Genomic DNA, 13118 nt, shown 5'->3' with positions numbered 1-13118 from the left:
AGGGGCTTTCTTAGGGCCTGCCAGCATAACTTGTAACCCAGCATGCTTTACGCAGTGTTTAAGCCAAGAGGGGGGCTGCTCAACTAAGTCTAATCACTGGTCAATGTATGGAAACTGATCTGGGTGTCCAGGGGAACCTGTCACCACATTCCATACAGCCTGGGTCACCTTGGGATCATATGTCCCAGTGTCTGGATCCCACCCCAAATGATGGCCACTCCAATTTACACAGGGTGTGGAGTTTTTTCAGGGTTTTATCCCATATTGGCCTGAAAATCCAGCCTTGAAATCGACCTTCATGCACTAGAGGGGGATGCAGGGCTGGGAACCAGATGACCCCATCTGTTCTGCCTCTTTTTCAGTCTACTTGTGGTGGTCACTCGGGTTCTCCTGCTCTTATGGTATTTCCAGTTGTGAAAGGCGCTATACTCGTGCTTCGCCCTTTCCTGTACTGGCTTTAAACAGGCCTCGGTTGCTAAATCTTGTAATGAGAGGATGCCTAGCTTAATGGGTCTGTCCCTGACCTGAGGTAAGGGAGCGGGCAGAAGGCTCCAAGGGAGGGTATAGGATTCCCCTGAACCACACCACAAGGGCCGATGATAGGCCTCATAGAGGCTCAACGCAGCTCGACCGTGGTCCTCCCTGGGATGTGCTCTGGTATAGAGAGGCCTGGGGAATGTTGGCAAATGACAGAACAGGTGGACCAGAAGGTCCACTGGGTGTGAATTTTGAATCCAACATGGCTTAAAGAGATCACAGAACTCTTGCCAATCAATTTGTATTGTGACGTGGCAACCCACTTCCCAACAGTCAGTATGGTGCCAGAATGCCGAATTGGGGTGTGTACCGGAACAAGTTCCGTAGAAACACCGAGCCTCCTTTTGGCAAAAGAGGTAATTACTCCTTTTCCATCGTAGGCAGGCAAAAAGACTCAGTAATTCCTTTCCTAGCGCCTAGCTCCCAAGGACAGAGAGAAAACTACATCTGAGCCGCCGAGGACAGAATTTCTTTTCAGACATTAGAAGAGGAGTGGGAAGGGAGAATAGGCCTTCAGTGGTAGAACAAGAAGAAGGACAGCAGGGTTATTTCTGGAGGCCAAAATTCAGCCAAAGTTCCCTGAAGCCAGTGGTCATTTAACCAGTTAAGGACATCATCCAACCCTAGAGAAGCAGGTTTAAACCACTGTAGGTCTGCCACTAAATGTCTTAAGTAACTAGAAAACCTACAAAAAAGACAGGACCACATAGAAGGAAGACAAGACTATGGAAGGAAGACAGACACAGGGTGGGTGTCCCCCGTGGGAGACCAGTCTGATGCCTGCCTGGCCACATCCCCGAAGGGATATTTCAGAGCGTCTTGGCTAAGGTGTACCCGTATAAAGCCTGGGCCTGGTCAGCACGGAAGTGAATCACTGTTATGCCCTATGACGTCTCCGTGGAACCGTGGGTGAAGGCCCACACAGGCCCCATAGCCCTCTGGCCATGGGACCACACATACACACTTTCACTCTCACACTCACACAGAGGTTATGGAAGACAACCAAAAACTGAATTACCCAAGCCCCAGGGGTGACGTCTCATGGTAGGCTTGCCTTGTCAGAGATTAATGACCATGTCTGGTCTCCTGACCTAGGCTCCTGATAAACCGGCCCCCCGATTTCCAGACCTGATTTACCTCCAGAGGTTCCCATGACCCTGAGGAATTTCGGATGAATTTTGGCCGAGTAGTCGCCCCTCCATCACGGGGCTGGAACTCTGGGGCCCTGGAACATCTCAGGGGGCGCCTCCCCTAGAGATCCCCAGGGCGGGAGTGGCCACTCAGGCAAGACTCCAGGGATTTTGTCTGAGTGATGATGGAATATATCGCTGGGGCCTCCAAATGTTGTAACTGAGCGAGCGCGATATCACCACTGAGACAAAGACTAGGCCAAATTACAAGGTCTTTATTGCTGGCGGCCATGGAGGACTCGTGTCTCTCTAACCCGTGGCCCCAAAAGGAGGGTGTCAAGACCTATTATGCCTATAAACCACCTCCTGGGTGGGGACAGGGACAGGGCGAGGGGCTTTGGACATTCTGACGGCCAGGGGACTTTGGACATTCTGATTGTTACTTAAGTCGTTTACAGAAGTCAACATAAGTGTTAGTTTACACGTTGTCTGGGTAGGGTGGAAATTACAGACCTTAGTTACTTATAACAAGTCTTAAAATGGCGCAGGGCCCAAAATGGCGTTGGTTCGGACTGCTTGCCTGTCACATTAGGGTTACAGAGAGCAGTTTCAACAGAAAGCTGAGGTATCGTCGAGGTATGCAGTTTGTGGGGCATTTACCATGTCACACTTTCATTTGTTAATGATAAGTCAGCTTTTCTCCAGCAATTATGGTTCTTGTGGAAAACACTGCAATTCAGGGAAGACTAGTATTGTTGTAGAAGTTAAGAAATTATTTTAGGCAGACAGAGAGGAAAAAGGGGCCTTGGGAAGTTTTCATTTTTTAAAGCATCTCCCAAAAACTTTCTTGTAAAGCCCCAGCTCTTAGAGCCTGGCTTGCAACCTTTGATATGCAAATGCAAGCCATTAGAAACTGGGTCCACCCTAACATGGCAATTTCCGTGGCCTTCTTGCCCTGTCCCCACATGTTCCTGGCAACATGGCCACACCCACATATCCCCATGTGTGTAGCACATCATGGTGCCCTGCATTTGCACATGAAAAGGCTAGGGTGGGAGGGCTAGCTTTTTCACAGGCTACATGAATGACATGCCTAGTCAAACCAATCCCCTGAGCCCTATACAAATCAGACACAACCTTTTCCAGCCTCTGTATATATACCTAGTTGGTATCTGTGACAAGTGGGGTTCCCTCTCTCAGCTTTGGAGCCCCGCTCTGTCTCTGTACAGGGGACCCTCTTCCTTCTCCCTTCTTGCCTATTAAACTCTCCACTCCTTAAAACTCCACATTTGTCCATGTCATTTTATCTAAACTGGCACGAGGACCAAGAATCCTTGTGTTCCTCCACTCATCGGAGCCGTACCAGTATAAAGGTTATCAATGAAAATATTGAATACCTGAAGATTGGGTTGTAGGGGTTCAGTCAGGATGGTGGGAGAAATTGTAAGATAGACACAAACCTTCTTGGAAGGCTGGAATGTTTTGCAAAAGCCTCAGAATAGAATTATGGCTGAAGGCAGCCTAATCCTCTTTGAGGTAATAGCAAGGGTAAATAACAAAGGAATGTAAGGGAGCATCTCTAAATACCTTCTTTATTCATGTGGTCCTAAGACTAGCCTTTGACCATCTGGGGGTGCATGATTGCTTTCTACTGGGCAGTGGAGGGGGGGTTCTGCATCGTTAATTACCTTCTAGTGGTGTTTAAACCTTTGTCATTTAATGTGTACCAAATGAATGCATGCTTGGCTGGTGGATCGGGCACAGTTGCCACAGATCTTTCAGTCAGCAGCCTGGCCTCCTAGTTAGCTCTTTCATGGAATACCGGCATTTGCATACATTATTCATCACCAAATACTAGTGTTTGCATACATTATTCATTTGTCGTGCAGCTGGGGTCTGCAGGATGGAGCCTGGCAGGTGGTGACCCTGATGTGATAAATGCTACAAAGCATTGCTGTGGAACCCCCAAAAACGAAGGTAAAAATGACTGTGCAGTCAGTGAGTCAGTACTTCATTGGCACACACTTGGGATTTCCAAGTTTGAGGGGATTGTTCAGGCTAGGGTTTCATCATGGGACAACAGTAATCAGCTCAACAGAAACAGTACATAAAAGTATTGAAACAGCTACTTAAAGCCAGTGGAGCCTCAGTTTCACAGGCTCAATTAAGGGACCTAATGCCAACTGTTGTCTTCCATAACCCATGGTTCCCAGTAGAAGGCATGCTAGACCTCGAGCTCTGGAAACAAATGGGAAGAGCTCTTAAACAACATCATGCTCAAGGGCAGTGGGCCCCAGTATCATCTCTAATGCTATGGGCTTTAGTGAGGGCAGCTCTGGTCCCATTATACACAGAAGAGCCTAAAAAGGGGAAAGAGAGAATCGTCACCTACCTCACCACCCCCAAGTCCCTCAGCCCCACTATCACTGGGCCAAAATAACAAAGAGGAAAGAGAGGTTTTGCCTGAGCCCCCTCCACTAATAGATAGGAGAAAAGACAAGGGATACACTACAGCTGGGACCTTGACTTAATGCATTAGAAGAGGAACTTTTAGCTTGCCTGGTAATGCAAGATCAACAAAGCAATCAGGTGTATGCTTAGAAAAAGATAAGAAAAAAGGCATTAGAGGCCAAAACTGCATGACCAAGTGGGCAGTGGGCAGAAGACAAGGCTCAGTGGCAAGGAAGCTTATGGCACCCCAGGCCAATAGGAACTGCCCAGGCTGGCAGCAGCCACCCAGCAGAGGGTGGAGGGAGCAGTGCAAACAAAAAGCAGAACAGACAAAAGGCAGCTCCCAGGCAAGTGCAACATGGCCACCGTCCCAGGACTGCTGCCCTCTGGCTTTGTGGGTGGCCCATAGCAAAATTTTGTATGTTCCTTGTTTACAAGCAATGTCCCAGATTATAATTCTCTGCTAAGATATAAGTAAAATTTTAGAATTTGTAAGACTCCTTTATAACAATGGCCACTGTTGTTTTTCCAAACGTACCCCTACATGGGTGTCTCAAAATCCAATTTGGTAGAAAAATAGCCTCTAAAGGGAGAGAAATTACAACAAGCCCATGAGTTTGTTAAGGACATAACTACTTATATGTTGTAAAACTTGTTTTCTGTCTTAAAGGGCAGCTCTGGATTCTCCCAAATATTTAACCCCTGCAGCAAAGAGAGAAATTGAGGAAATACAACAAGCTGTCTCTCAAAGGCAACTAGATCACATCGATCCACGGTATTCAATTCAATTGTTTGTTTTTCCCACCAAACACTCCCTCACAGAGTTAATAGGATAGATGACCCCAGAACTGTTCTTTCAAGAATGAGTTTTTTGCTCACATACCATGACTAAAACATTATCTCCCTATATCCAGTTAATCAGTAAAGTCATGTATTCAGGCTGCAGAGGATGCAATGTTTCTCGTTTATGATCCTGATATCATCAGGATTCCTTTGAGTAAAAAGCTATTCGAAGGAGCTTTGCCCCTATCATTAGATCAGCAAATAGCACTCTCCAATTACACAGGTCAAATAGAGAATGCCCTTCCTGCTGATAAACTCCTTTAGTTCTTATCTCATATTTCTGGTGATCTTACCTACAAAAATAGTTCACTCCCCTATACCTAATGCTTTAACACTGTTTATTGACGGTTTGGGTAAACATGGAAAAGCTGCAGTCTGGTGGAGACCACATAATTTTCTCATTGATCTGAACTCAGCTAAGATTGGGGCCCTGATATTGGCCTTGGAAACTTTTTCCACTCAGCCAATTAACATCGTTAGTGACTCTGCTTACTGTTTTGCAGAACGTCGAAACACCCCTCATAAACTCTACTTTCGAGCCCACCCCGTGTGTACTTTTTTTCTATTTCAGCAGTTGCTGGATCAACGCACAAATCCTATTTTTATCACACATATTTGAGCCCACAGCTCACTGCCTGGCCCATTGGCTTACGGCAGTGAACAAGCAGAACTTCAGGTTATGACATCACTGCTTGACCAAGCCACCCAATTGCATCAGTTTTTCCTCCAAAATTGGAGAAACTTAACCTAAACAGTTTCAACTTACCCAAAGAATAGCTAAACAAATTCTCTTGCAATGCCCAGATTGCCAGCTAACAGGTACATCCCCTCCTTCAACAGGTGTTAACCCTAGAGGACTAGAACCTACTCATTTGTGGCAAATAGATATTACACACATCCCTGAATTTAGAAAACTAAGATATGTACATGTATTCTTTGCTACCAATTCACATATAATTAGCTCTCATGCTTTTCCTGGAGAGTCCATCCAATATGTTATTAAACATCTTCTTTTAACTTTTGCATTTATGGGGCAGCCCACAAAAATGAAAACTGATAATGGTCCAGCTTACTATGCCAGCTCACAATTTCAACAATTTTGTCACACGTGGAACATCCAACATTCCACAAGCCATCCCATGTGACCTCCAAGGACAAGCCATAGTAGAATGTGCCCACTCCACCCTTAAAAGTATGCTCAAAACACAAAAGGGGAATATGGGTAAGGACCCTGCAACACTATTGGAACAAGCCTTATATACCTTTAATTTTTAAAATTTAGATGATAAATTTCAATCAGCTGTAGAAAAGCAATTTGCTAAAACCTCTGAAGACATAAAACCTGCAGTTTTATGGAAAGATGTAAACAGTAATGTATGTTGTGGTCCAAATTATTTACTAACATGGGGAGGAGGATATGTTTGTGTTCAGACCCCCTCAGTTCCTCTTTGGATTCCAGCATGATGCATCAAACCATACCATGGCATGGCTAGGACCCAGCCTGGTACCAGAAATGAAGAAACTGACCTAAGAGCACCTGGTATTCCCAGGCAGTCTCCCATCGAAGTACTAACCAGGCCCGACCCTGCTTAGCTTCCAAGATCAGACAGAAACAGAAAGATTGGAGAGAGAAATAGAGGGAGAGAATGAGTAAGAGACAGACTACAAGAGACAGAGATGAGAGAGAGACACAAAAAGTAAGACAGAGAAAGTAGGAAGAAGAGAAAGAAATATTAAAGTTACAGGTATAAGAATGCACCTTTAGTAAGGAAGTTTATAAAACAAAGAAAAGGCATGTTGAAGATTGTGAAAGAAACGAAAAATGTTCAAGAAATGTGTGATTTTTGTTTTCAAGGTTTAAGCAAGTTTTAAAATGTTAATTAGAGAAATTCTATGTGTAAACATATTGACTAAAGTTAAAGAAGTATCCAGTTCTTCTGTAAACTAAACATTAAAATAAAGCACGACAGGTTTTTCTTAAAGCACTAACCGACTCTTTAACAAAGATTATGACAGTTCTCTTAGCACAGGCACCACCCCTAGAATTTCCAGTACACTACAACCACCCTGCAGACTACGTCCTCATCAAAGGATAGAAAGAAGAAAAAACTCGAGCCAGCATAGGAAAGACCCTACAGGACCCATAGCCCCGGAAAATGTGGCTTCCATGAACTACGCAAGCCCTGGACATTACCTGGGGGATGCTGAAGAAGGCAAGAGGCAGAGTGAGTCCTGCTCTGGATGCAGACACCATTCACTCCAGATAATTTGTTCCTTTTTTATTCTCTCACTCTGCCTACAACCTGTACCTGCTACACTCTATCATACCCATCTTCTAATCTGCCTTTTTTCTGCCTGTTACATCCCCTTCCCAGCTTCTAACGATGTGACTGCTTGGCTAGAAGTAATTAACATAACCCCGTTTAGTTCCTCATTAATGGCATACAGTGAACTGAGATGCCAAATAAATTACAGGTCACCGTTTGACTGGAGAAGAATGTTGCTGATTATACTCATTATTGTCTTATGTTATTTACTAATTCTAGGACACAAAACTGGAATAAGAGCAATGACTGCCATGCCTGACAGACCTGCTGCTGCACACATCTGCACTCTTTAATCAGTAAGGCCTGATGCAGAAAACAGAAAAGGGGGAGATGTGAGTGTTCACTCAGGATTGTAGGAGAAATCGTAAAACAGGCACAGATCTTCTTGGAAGGCTGGAAGGTTTTCTAAAAGCCTCAAGATAGAGTTATGGCGGAAGGCACCCTAATCCTGTTTGAGCTAATAGCAAGGGTAAATAACAAAGGAATGTAAGGGAATTTATCTAAATATCTTGTTTACTTATGTGATCCTTCCACCATTTGCGGGTGCATGATTGCTTTCTAATTGAGGGGTCAGCACTGTCAGTTACCTTCTACTGGTATATACTCTAAACCATTGTCATTTAATCTGCACTAAACAAATGTAAGCTTGGCTGGTGGATTGGGGTGTGGCTGCTACAATGCTTTCAGTCAGTGGCCTGGCCTCCTAGTCCATTCTTTCAACTGAATATCAGTGTTTGAGTACATTATTCATCTGTTGTTCAGATGGAGTCTGTGGGCTGGACCCCATCATTGGGTCACAACTGTGATTCACAAATCAGATACACTGCCGTATTGAACGGCATCCATCATGAATTGATCAGATTAATAGTCCAGATCAAAGAGATATGTGATTCCCTTGTTATAATATAACTATCCCCATTTTTCAGCTTCTTCACTTGTGATTACCTCTCCAACATATACCAAAGCAAAACTCATTCTTTCTTTTTTTTTGGTTTCTTTTTCTTTCTTTTATTACATTTTAGGTTTTGGGGTACATGTGAAGAACATGCAAGATTATTGCATAGGTACACACATGGCAGTGTGATTTGCTGTCTTCTTCTCCGTCACCTATATTTGGCATTTCTCCCCAGGCTATCTCTCCCCAACTCCCCACCCCCCACTGTCCCTCCCCTATTTCCCCCCGACAGACCACAGTGTGTGATGCTCCCCTCCCTGTGTCCATGGGTTCTCATTGTTCAACACCCGCCTATGAGTGAGAACATGCGGTGTTTGATTTTCTGTTCTTGTGTCAGTTTGTTGAGAATGATGGTTTCCAGGTTCATCCATGTCCCTACAAAGGAAACAAATTCATCGTTTTTTATGGCTGCATAGTATACCATGGTGTATATGTGTGCCACATTTTCCCAGTCCAGTCTATCATCGATGTGCATTTGAGTTGGTTCCAGGTCTTTGCTCTTTGCATTGGGCTAGAACATGTTCTTTTAGCTCAGAGAAGTTTCTTATTACCCACTTTCTGAAGCCTGTTCCTGTCAATTCATCAGACTCATTGTCCATCCAGGCTTGTTCCCTTGCTGGTGTGGAGTTGTGATCCCTTGGAGGAGGAGGAGCGTTCTGGTTTTGGGTGTTTTCTTCCTTTTTGTGCTGGTTTCTTCCCATCTTTGTGGATTTATCCACCTGTCGTCTTTGTAGTTGTTGACTTTCAGATGGGGTCTCTGAGTGGACGTCCAGTTTGTTGACGATGAGGTTATTTCTTTCTGTTTCTTAGTTTTCCGTCTAACGGTCAGGCCCCTGTGCTGTAGGACTGCTGAAGTCCACTCCAGGCCCTGCTTGCCTGGGGATCACCTGCAGTGGCTGCAGAACAGTAAGGGTTGCTGCCAGTTTGTTCTTCTGCTATCTTTGTCCCAGAAGGATACCCGCCAGATGTCAGTCTGAGCTCTCATTATGAGGTGACTCTTTGGATATACGGGGGTAAGGGAGCTGCTTGAGGAGGTAGTCCGTCCTTTATAGGCGCTCAAGTGCTGAGCTGTGAGCTCCATTGTTCATTCAGAGCTGCTGGGCAGGTACATTTAAGTCTGCTGCAGCAGAACTCAAAAATGCCTTTTTTTCTCCCCCCCAGGTGCTCTGTCCCGGGGAGTTAGGGCTTTATTTATAAGTTTCTGTCGTGCCGCTGCCTTTTTTCAGGGCTGCCCTGCCCGGCGAGGAGGCAGCCTAGTCACAGTCTGCCTGCACAGGCTTTGCTGAGCTGCTGAGGGCTCCGCCCAGCTGCCGTGTAATCTTCCCTGCAGTCCTGTTCATAGGGGTATAGTTAGAACTACCTCGGCAATGGCGGTCTGCCTCAGCAATGGTAGACTACCTCAGTAGTGGTAGATTGCCTCGGTGATGGTGGACACCCCTCTCCCACAGAGCTGGACCATCCCGAGTTCAGCTCTGCTTGCTGTGAAACTCTCAATCCAGAGCGTTTCAGATTGCTGTTTTTTTGTGGTGGTGGGACCATCCGAGCCTGATCACCGGGCTCCCTGCCTCAGATCCCCGAATTTTTTTTTTTTTTTTTTTTTCAGTCGAACGGGCGACTCGGTCTCCCAGGCGTCCCAGTGACCAGTTGAAATGGCGCCCGGATTTGTGTGATTTCTTGTGCATAGACCCGCCGTGCCGGCTGAAACAGCCGCTGGAGACTTGTGGCGCATTATCACCAGGGGATCTCCTGGCCTGGCTCCCTGTTTCAGTCCCCCTTTTTTCAGTCGAACGGGCGACTCTGTCTCCGAGGCGTTCCAGCAGTCGGCAGTTGAAAAGGCGCCCGGACTTGTGTGAAATTTTGTGCAGAGACCGGTTGAGCCAACTGAAACGGCTTCACCGCGGGCTCGTGGTGCTTTTTCGCCCAGGAATCTCCTGGCCCGGCTCCCCGTTTCAGTCCCCTTTTTATCAGTTGAATGGGCGACTCTGTCTCCTAGGAGCTCCAATCGCCAGCTAAAACGGCGCCCGGACCGATGTATTTTGTGCAGAGACCCGCCACGCCAGCCAACACAGCCGCGCTGGTGACCCGTGGGGGCTCCTCCGCCTGGAAATCTCCTGGTCTGTGGGCAACAAGAATCCATGTGGAAATGCGGTGTCCACTCACCCTCCGCGCTTTTGCTGTAAGCTGCAATCCTGAGCTGCTCCTAATCAGCCATCTTGGATCCTCCCCGAGCCTTCTTTACAATGTACTCAGCAATGGCAAGTTTCAAAATTTTGTTATTGTCTTTTGGAGTTACTGCTTAGCCTTTCTCTACCTGAAATAAGTGATTATGCTTGCCATTAGAGAATTGCTGAAGCAGTAATCGACACTTGAGATTTTGCAAACGTTCCCAAGTATTTGTAGAACCTGGGCGTCGTTTCCTTTTTGCAGTATAACGTTCTATATCCTTTACGACCTTGTGGTCACACAAGTATTCCACCTCATAATTGTTTAGATTCCTTTTGGCGATTCCAATCAATTTACATGTGAGCTTTTCTTTTCCACATAATTTCTGAAGAGTATCAAGTGAAACTAGTCAAGGCAGACACGAAGCTCCTTGCGCCTCAGCCCCAGCTGCCGCCATGTTGTGGAGCTTTCGTTCAAACTCAAGCCTGGAAACTAACTGATAGGCTGTAATACTCTCCTTTTAATTATTCCAGTTAAGCTTGTTCACTTGACTTAGAACTTTTCTGCTTCTACAGATCAAGTAAGAATTTAGCAGGCTTCTTGTTTCACTTCTAGCAACCCATGATCAACTAGCCAATGCCATAGGTCCCATAGGTCTGTGTGAGTCAGACTATTCTGGTTGCCGCCTGGACTCTGCTGTCCATTACAGTAACCATGTTCATGTTGCCTTTGGCTGATGAGTGCCACCTCTTGGCCCCTGACACCCCAGGACCCAGTTACTCCCATTGCATTTAGGTTAATCCCCTCGGAAGAGGGTGAAGAGGCCACTTCTGCTAGGGTTGGGGAGGCTGCTTCCACTGGTAGAGAAGATTCATTAAAATTGCACTTGATCTTAGTCAAAAGGCAGAGAAGCGATGAAAAGATGCATTAAAATTTAGGGGTTCAACGTCCCCAGCTTCCTTAGGGTCTTCCCGTATATCGCATTCCAACTCTGGATCTCATTCCTTCCCAGCTAATGTCCTCTCTTTACAGTAGACATCCTGTGAGGCTGGGAGTTCAACTTGCATTTTTTTTTGAAAGAGGGTCTCTGGTTGCCCAGGCTGCAGTATAATGGCATGATCTCAGCTCACTGCAGCCTCAACCTCCCAGGCTCAGGTGTTTAGAACTCATAAACCCCTTTTTTTCCCCAAGTGTTCTGTCCCGGGGAGTTGGGGCTTTATTTATGAGTTTCCGTTGTGCAGCTGCCTTTCTTTTTCAGGGCTGCCCTGCCCGGCAATGAGGCAGCCTAGTCACTGTCTGCCTGCAGAGGGTTTGCTGAGCTGCTGTGGGCTCCGCCCAGCTGCCGTGTGAACTTCCCTGCAGTCCTGTTTCTATGGGTGTAGTTAGAACTGCCTCGGCAATGGCGGCCCGCCTCTGTAATGACGGACTCTCTCTGTAATGGCGGGTTGCCTCGGCAACGGCGGGCTACCTCAGCAATGGCGGCCTACCTCCGTAGTGGTGGAGTGCCTCGGTGATGGCGGACACCGCTCCCCCACAGAGCTGGGCCGTCCCGCGTTCAGCTGTGCTTGCTGTGAAACTCTCAATCCAGAGCGTTTCAGATTGCTGTTTTTTTGTGGTGGTGGGACCATCCGAGCCTGATCACCGGGCTCCCTGCCTCAGATCCCCGAATTTTTTTTTTTTTTTTTTTTTTTTCAGTCGAACGGGCGACTCGGTCTCCCAGGCGTCCCAGTGACCAGTTGAAATGGCGCCCGGATTTGTGTGATTTCTTGTGCATAGACCCGCCGTGCCGGCTGAAACAGCCGCTGGAGACTTGTGGCGCGTTTTCACCAGGGGGTCTCCTGGCCTGGCTCCCTGTTTCAGTCCCCCTTTTTTCAGTCGAACGGGCGACTCTGTCTCCGAGGCGTTCCAGCAGTCGGCAGTTGAAAAGGCGCCCGGACTTGTGTGAAATTTTGTGCAGAGACCGGTTGAGCCAGCTGAAACGGCTTCACCGCGGGCTCGTGGTGCTTTTTCGCCCAGGAATCTCCTGGCCCGGCTCCCCGTTTCAGTCCCCTTTTTATCAGTTGAATGGGCGACTCTGTCTCCTAGGAGCTCCAATCGCCAGCTAAAACGGCGCCCGGACCGATGTATTTTGTGCAGAGACCCGCCACGCCAGCCAACACAGCCGCGCTGGTGACCCGTGGGGGCTCCTCCGCCTGGAAATCTCCTGGTCTGTGGGCAACAAGAATCCATGTGGAAATGCGGTGTCCACTCACCCTCCGCGCTTTTGCTGTAAGCTGCAATCCTGAGCTGCTCCTAATCAGCCATCTTGGATCCTCCCCGAGCCTTCTTTACAATGTACTCAGCAATGGCAAGTTTCAAAATTTTGTTATTGTCTTTTGGAGTTACTGCTTAGCCTTTCTCTACCTGAAATAAGTGATTATGCTTGCCATTAGAGAATTGCTGAAGCAGTAATCTACCCTTGAGATTTTGCAAAGGTTCCCAAGTATTTTTAGAACCTGGGCGTCGTTTCCATTTTACAGTATAACGTTCTATATCCTTTACGACCTTGTGGTCACACAAGTATTCCACCTCATAATTGTTTAGATTCCTTTTGGCGATTCCAATCAATTTACATGTGAGCTTTTCTTTTCCACATAATTTCTGAAGAGTATCAAGTGAAACTAGTCAAGGCAGACACGAAGCTCCTTGCGCCTCAGCCCCAGCTGCCGCCAT

The 13118-nt window shown here is 46.7% G+C and overlaps 1 long non-coding RNA gene across 4 annotated transcripts in view; it reads left to right on the top strand.

Moving 5' to 3' along the window:
* Positions 1-12087, top strand: part of LOC105734468 (uncharacterized) — an 81989-nt gene extending 69902 nt beyond the window's left edge. For 3 of the 4 annotated variants that reach the window (XR_010338149.1, XR_010338148.1, XR_010338146.1), the window contains 3 exons: positions 3557-3644; positions 4789-4893; positions 6978-12087. This is a non-coding gene — a long non-coding RNA (uncharacterized LOC105734468). The remainder of the gene's footprint in view (positions 1-3556; positions 3645-4788; positions 4894-6977) is intronic. The other variant, XR_010338147.1, reaches the window with a different exon arrangement.
* Positions 12088-13118: the final 1031 nt, after the last annotated feature.

The sequence above is a fragment of the Aotus nancymaae genome, unplaced genomic scaffold (genome assembly GCF_030222135.1).
Source record: "Aotus nancymaae isolate 86718 unplaced genomic scaffold, 86718_ANA_hifiasm-v0.15.2.pri h1tg000058l, whole genome shotgun sequence".
NCBI lineage: Eukaryota > Metazoa > Chordata > Mammalia > Primates > Aotidae > Aotus > Aotus nancymaae.
Note: the sequence above shows the minus strand (reverse complement) of the source record. Positions and strands in the feature narration are given on the sequence as shown.